General features: G+C 33.3%; 1 pseudogene; it reads right to left on the bottom strand.

The window, feature by feature from the left end:
- Positions 1 to 1497: 1497 nt before the first annotated feature.
- LOC109861461 lies at positions 1498 to 4958 on the bottom strand (annotated as a pseudogene).
- Between the last annotated feature and the right edge of the window lie 1154 nt (positions 4959 to 6112).

Genomic DNA, 6112 nt, shown 5'->3' with positions numbered 1-6112 from the left:
GTGAGAGCACACAAACTCGCTCGACTCTGTCGCAGCGGGATCGCCAACCTGCTGTGCGGAGATAGACAGAAAAACGACAGCTCTCTGTTGCTCCACCATAGCCCGACCGTAACTGTGGGCCAGGACGTAACACATATATACTTCGAAATATTTTTTTTCCTCGATATAGGATGGTGGATTTGCATCACATATATATGAAGAATCCCGTATACTCCCTAACTAATTTTAAAATATTGCGAAAAAAACTCCTCAGCCAGGAGTCGAACCTGGAATCTCCGGTTTTCCAGGCCGTCGCCTTCCCTGTTAGGCTACCGAAGCACTTGGAGTTTGTCTCGCAATACTTAGCACATCTATCGAATATTAATCTGATAATAACGCGATCTTCCACCAGCGTAAATTTTAAATCAATAATAACAAGAAGAAGATTCTTCGGGATCATGAGTCTTTAAATAGTCCTTCATATATATGTGATGCAAATCCAGCATCCTATATGGAGAAAACAAATTATTTCAAAGTATATATGTGTATACATATATATATATATTTAAGCACATTCTCTGCACATTATTCTGGAAACGGCTCCTACAACCGAATTTATTTCATTCATTAGTTTAAAGACTCATGAGCCCGAAGAATCTTCTTTTTGTTATTATTGAAAGAAAAATCTTATTATACATGTTGTATAAAAATCAGTTTATTACTTCGCAAAATGTAAATAGACAATTAGCAACATAAATCTCGTACATTGCATACAATAACAAACCAATTTGATTTTAGCACTACAAATTAAAATTATTCTACTTACTTTAAAACTATTTAGATTGTTATATCTATATTTAGTTTTGCGTAACATTGTAGTCGTATGCACAATGCTACATTGATAATAAAAGTAATAGAAGCGATCTACGCGATTAAGGATGTTTGTATGTACAATTGTAGCAAAAAGTAGCTGAAATTCGATTATTGACGAATACACTTTTCTTGTGTAGTTTGAGTAAAAAAAATTACGCAGAATCTTATCGGTATTCATAAGTGCAGAAATGTAAGTTTTTATTTTTTATGTAGTTTTTATTTATTTTTTTGTATTTTTGTATTGTTTTTTTACGTTTAAATACTAACAGTGCCATATTGCCACGCGTTTTCACAGAGAAAATCACGCGTCATTTAGATAACAATACAAATTATATTTATTATCTTTCGAACTATCTAGCATCTGGCCAAATTATTTAAGCAAATATTTCTTCTATTTCTTATTTCATCTTCTTCAAAGTTTAAACTAGTTTCTATCATTTTTTCTATTTATTTTAGTCACTTGAATTAACGCAGTCACACATTAAAGTTACAGGTAAACTCGTTGCAAACTAAAATGCTTATAATCTTTGCTACAGTAAATTGAATATATATGAAAACAATATGTAAATTTTTATTTAATTCTCAACATTTCAAAAATTGGTACTAAACATCTTTAAACGCGGTTTTAGAGAGCTTATAACAATATTATCGCGGCTCAATTATGAGATGTACACCGCCTTTGGGCGTAAATACTATAGATGGTTCGTCGATCATGACACCGAAGTCCGTGGATGAAGTTTAACTTTGAACTTTGATAAGATATTTAAAATACCAACTTTTGTCTGCATATAGCCAAACCGTTGACCTGAAAATTTAATAAGAAACTCTTTAGTATTATCTCAAATCATATTTAACAAAATGTTATACATATATATAATTTAATAAGCTCGTCAAATACAATTATTATAAAAACAAATTGAAAAGTATTTAATTATTTTTTGAGTTTGTTGAGCCTTACCGATACACACTCGTGGCCCTTCTCCAAATAGCAAATAAGCGTACGGATGTCTAGCCGCTATTTGATCCGTGTTGAATCGCTCGGGATCAAACATGTCCGGATTTGGATATATCGCCGGATCTCTCTGTATTCCGAGCACCGGTATAGTAATTAAAGTTCCTTTCGGTACGTGAATAGTACTCGAAAGATCTATGGTCTCGGTGCAGATGCGATTCAGAATCAACACTGGTGGATATTTCCTCAGAGTTTCTGCACTATTTATAAAGAGTATACAACTTGTTGTCTGCGATGCTTGTCAAACGTTTAATTCAAATCACAACCTTGTATTTTCACAAACAAACGTATGACATTACCATTTATTACTTTGTGAAGATAGGTCATATCGTTTACAGCATTGTAAGTCACTTCGCCGTGTTTTTTCAGGACTTCATCAATTTCTTGACGAAGCTTGTTTTGTACGTCTTCATTTATTGCTAATTCGTACAAACAAAACGTCGCCGTAGTTGAGGCAGTTTCAAAGCCGCCTATGAAGAAGGCGTATGCTTGCGCAGCCGCTTCCAGGATAGACTTCTTGCTCATATTCGCTATAAATATAAAACATCTCAATATTTTATTAATTGCATAATTGTATTTCTTATATAGTATTGAACATTGTAGCATATTTACAAGAAACATCGGCGGTGTCTCCTTTGTCAGGGGCGACGTAGCCTTTCTCCATAAGGTGTATAAGTAGATTCATAAAAGGCGATTTTTGGCGATTGTATAGTACACTTTGGTATATGTATCATACGATTGCCAAAAATCGCCTAAAATCATGTCTGACAACATTGTGGGTTTGTCTGTATTGCACAGTATCTCGAAACATTTGTATGAAAAACTTCGAGGTATTCCGATCAATTAAGGAATGGCAAAGAAATCGGCAATTTGAGGTATGCACGCAAAAATTGCGCACCAAAAAATATGATATTCAAGTATTTTTTTCGCTTGGTATAGAAATTCACTGTCCGGCGTTTTGATACAATTGGAATTGATTCCAAAAGCAGCGGACATGATTACGTCTACGTTATATCTGTCAAGCACAAAATATCAGTATAGAACATGTACGTCGTTTATACAATATACTCAACAATTTGAAGATATAATATAGTATTATATTATTTATATAATATTTTTAAAGTGCTTTAGAAGTAATTAAAAGTGTAAAAAGTGTTTTAAAATCTTTTGTTTCTTCTTTTAAGAATTAGTATACCTAACAAATATATCTTTTATCTCGATACAGTCTCTTGTATCGGCTATTTTTTCTAAATAGGTCGCGACTTCCTCGTCGCATTCTTTCAGAACTTTAAACATTTAAATAAGTCATAAGGCCGATACGAGCAGTAAAATACAGGTTGGTCGTGTATAAAAAGTAATCTTTATTCAGTATACAGACGTTTCAGTCCCACAAGTTTGGACCTTCTTCAGTGTAAAAAAGTTAAAGTCTAACAAGAAAAAATAGAATGAGCGCAAAGCAAACATCATTTAAACATTTGCTTGAGGTTTCCTGAAGTAAATGTAGGTGTTATTTTGGCGCGCAATTTTCTCTAGTTTTTTCTGGATAAGGAAAACAAGTGGCCGGATAACGGATCTATTTTTTTGTTACACTACCAGCCGCGATCGTGGAAACTGCCGAAAGTTTTTGTCTGCAGTATTCGGACAAGATCGAGATCGGCAATCACAAGATTTGGTTTGAAAAATACATATATTTCGATAGCGCTATGGTCCTTATATTTCAAGTAAACTTCGCGAATTAAGTTGCCTGTAATAAATTAAATACGTTAGAAATTATATGTTCTTTTGAAATTATTTGAAGGTAAACATCGAGAAAAAATAATAGTGTTTGAACTAAAAAGAATCTTATTTAGTCCGAGTATATTTGCAGCTATCGAAGAAATAATCTAATTTCAACCAATATTGTGTTATTGCATCTTTCATAGGTTAGGTTTGGTAACCAACTAATCTAACACACAAAACATTATTATATGTTACATATCAAAAGTACCTACTACATATTTTTACATGTCACATGGTGTTACATATCAAATGTTTTCTTAGAAGAATATCTAATTTTTAGTAAAAAACCGTTGCTGTTTGTAAATTTGTAGTAAAGTACGTAGTAAAGTTTTAATCTTTATTGTAAACGATTGTAAATTACTAATACGATAAATACGCAATTAAAGGAACTATTTTTCGATTCCAACAATTTTGACACATATGTTATCAATGTCATTGTCTTGAGTAAAATTGTTAAGATTTTAGCCAGTGGTCGTTGTTCAGTAAAAAGTTATTATCGGAAAAAGTTTCAAAATATGATGGAATTAATTAGCATTATTTGCTTATTAAAAAAGAAAAAAAGTTTTACGACGCAAAAATGTGGAAAACTGTAAACCCATGTGGAACATTGCTTTGAGTGAAAAGTGTGTACATGGAGGCAGGCGTCTTTTACACAAAGAAATTCACTATCACAAAACTAAACGCACAAATTTGAACTAAATCTCACTTTGCGTAGACATTTAAAAATAGGTAAAAAAATCTAGTTGCAACAAACGACGACTAAAACCGAGGAAGGTTTGAAATAAGTTTACAACTTTTCACGCAAAGCGAAGATCGATAAATCCATGTGTCTTGTTCTTCAATACTGAAGCTCTTTCGTAGAGAGGTTCTGCCTTTACGTACACACTTTTCACACGAAGCAAGGTTTCATGTGGTTTTTTAGTTTTCTAGTTTTACAACTTCTTTTTAACAATTATTTATGTACTTATAGTTTTTAGTAATAACATTTTATCCACCAACGACCGCCGGCTAAGACCTTCATAGTATTTAAGAAGATAAGCTTAATAACATATGTCAAAAGTGTTGAGATCAAGAGATGGTTCCTATAACTGCGCCAATAATTACATTTTATATATTATGACGTTTTTTTCTAAGAAAGCTATTTGCCTATTGATATTTTTCCACGTAGTACAGAAGTCACATTACCAGTTGGAACAATAGGTTTGACGTAAAATATATCTTTCTTGCGCCAGAAATTGAACAGCACGAACTTGTAATAAATATATACAGAACACAGAGTAACCACAATAGCAGTTATTAATCCTATAAGTAACATTTTACTCTTTTTCTCTTAAATATGTTCCAAACGAAATGAAATGATATGAAAATCTATGTGTGTTTAGCGTTATATTTTTGCAAAAGCAATAAGTGTCACGAAATTAAATGTATCTTTAAGCCGTCAGAGCATAGAGATACCGTTTGTTTCGACGAATCTTGAAGACTGACCGCGCACTGCATAGATGCCAGATCGTGCAGGACAGCAACGAGAGCAGCGAGGGGCAGAGCCCCCACCGCTCAGCTTCTCGATGCTACGCACACAAGCGAGAACCGCGTACGTGTGCGTGACGTCACGCTCGGTTATATGTATAACTTATTATACATATAATAAGTTCAATTACATATTATGTATGTAGTTTTGTTAACAAATATATACATATATATACACAAATATACATATGTATATATGTAAGTGAAGTACAGTCATAAGCACTTCACTCTATTTTGATGTAAGACTGAAACACTGTGAGGAAGCAGGGATGTACGGCATGGGGACTTTGCCTGCTCTGATAAAAAAACTAGGAAATTAGGCATTAGGAGGGGGTTATGTTCTGATTGCACGGTCAATGTAAATTCTATTANAAAATATTGTAAAGTGTAAAGGAATTGGTGAAATAATAGCTTTAAATGTTGTTTCTCTTTTCAGGTGAGATTTATGTACTTATGTTTTGTACTTTTAAGTAATTTAAAAATGTTTTGAATCTAATAAAATTAAAAACCTCTTTTCAGAGCAACACAAGTCTGCTTTTATTTCACGATATTTTTGAAAGAGCTGATAAAACACGTTATATATATACAATATATAGTATATACAAACAAATATTAATATACTATATATGTATATACAGGGTGTCCCAGAATTGGTTTAACATCTCTCGTAGACAGGTAAAAGGAATAAAACTGAGGTGAAAAGTCCTATACCATTTTGCTAGATTCGCAATAGTTACCGAGATTTTAATTAACAAAGATCCGCGAATAAGCGTTCATCGGGCTGTCTTACGCGCGTAGGACAGCCCGGCGCGCTTCACACAATTACATTTTAATATGTATATGTTATAGTATATGCTGTTATATCAGCTCCTCCCATATGTCGCTATGGGTAACACCGTTAGCGCGCGAAGCGCGGCGGGCAGTCTTACGCGCGTAAGACAG

The sequence above is a fragment of the Pseudomyrmex gracilis genome, unplaced genomic scaffold (genome assembly GCF_002006095.1).
Source record: "Pseudomyrmex gracilis isolate BER0280 unplaced genomic scaffold, ASM200609v1 scaffold_777, whole genome shotgun sequence".
NCBI classification, from domain to species: domain Eukaryota; kingdom Metazoa; phylum Arthropoda; class Insecta; order Hymenoptera; family Formicidae; genus Pseudomyrmex; species Pseudomyrmex gracilis.
The sequence above is the reverse complement of the archived record's forward strand: the minus strand, read 5'-3'. Positions and strand labels throughout refer to the sequence as shown.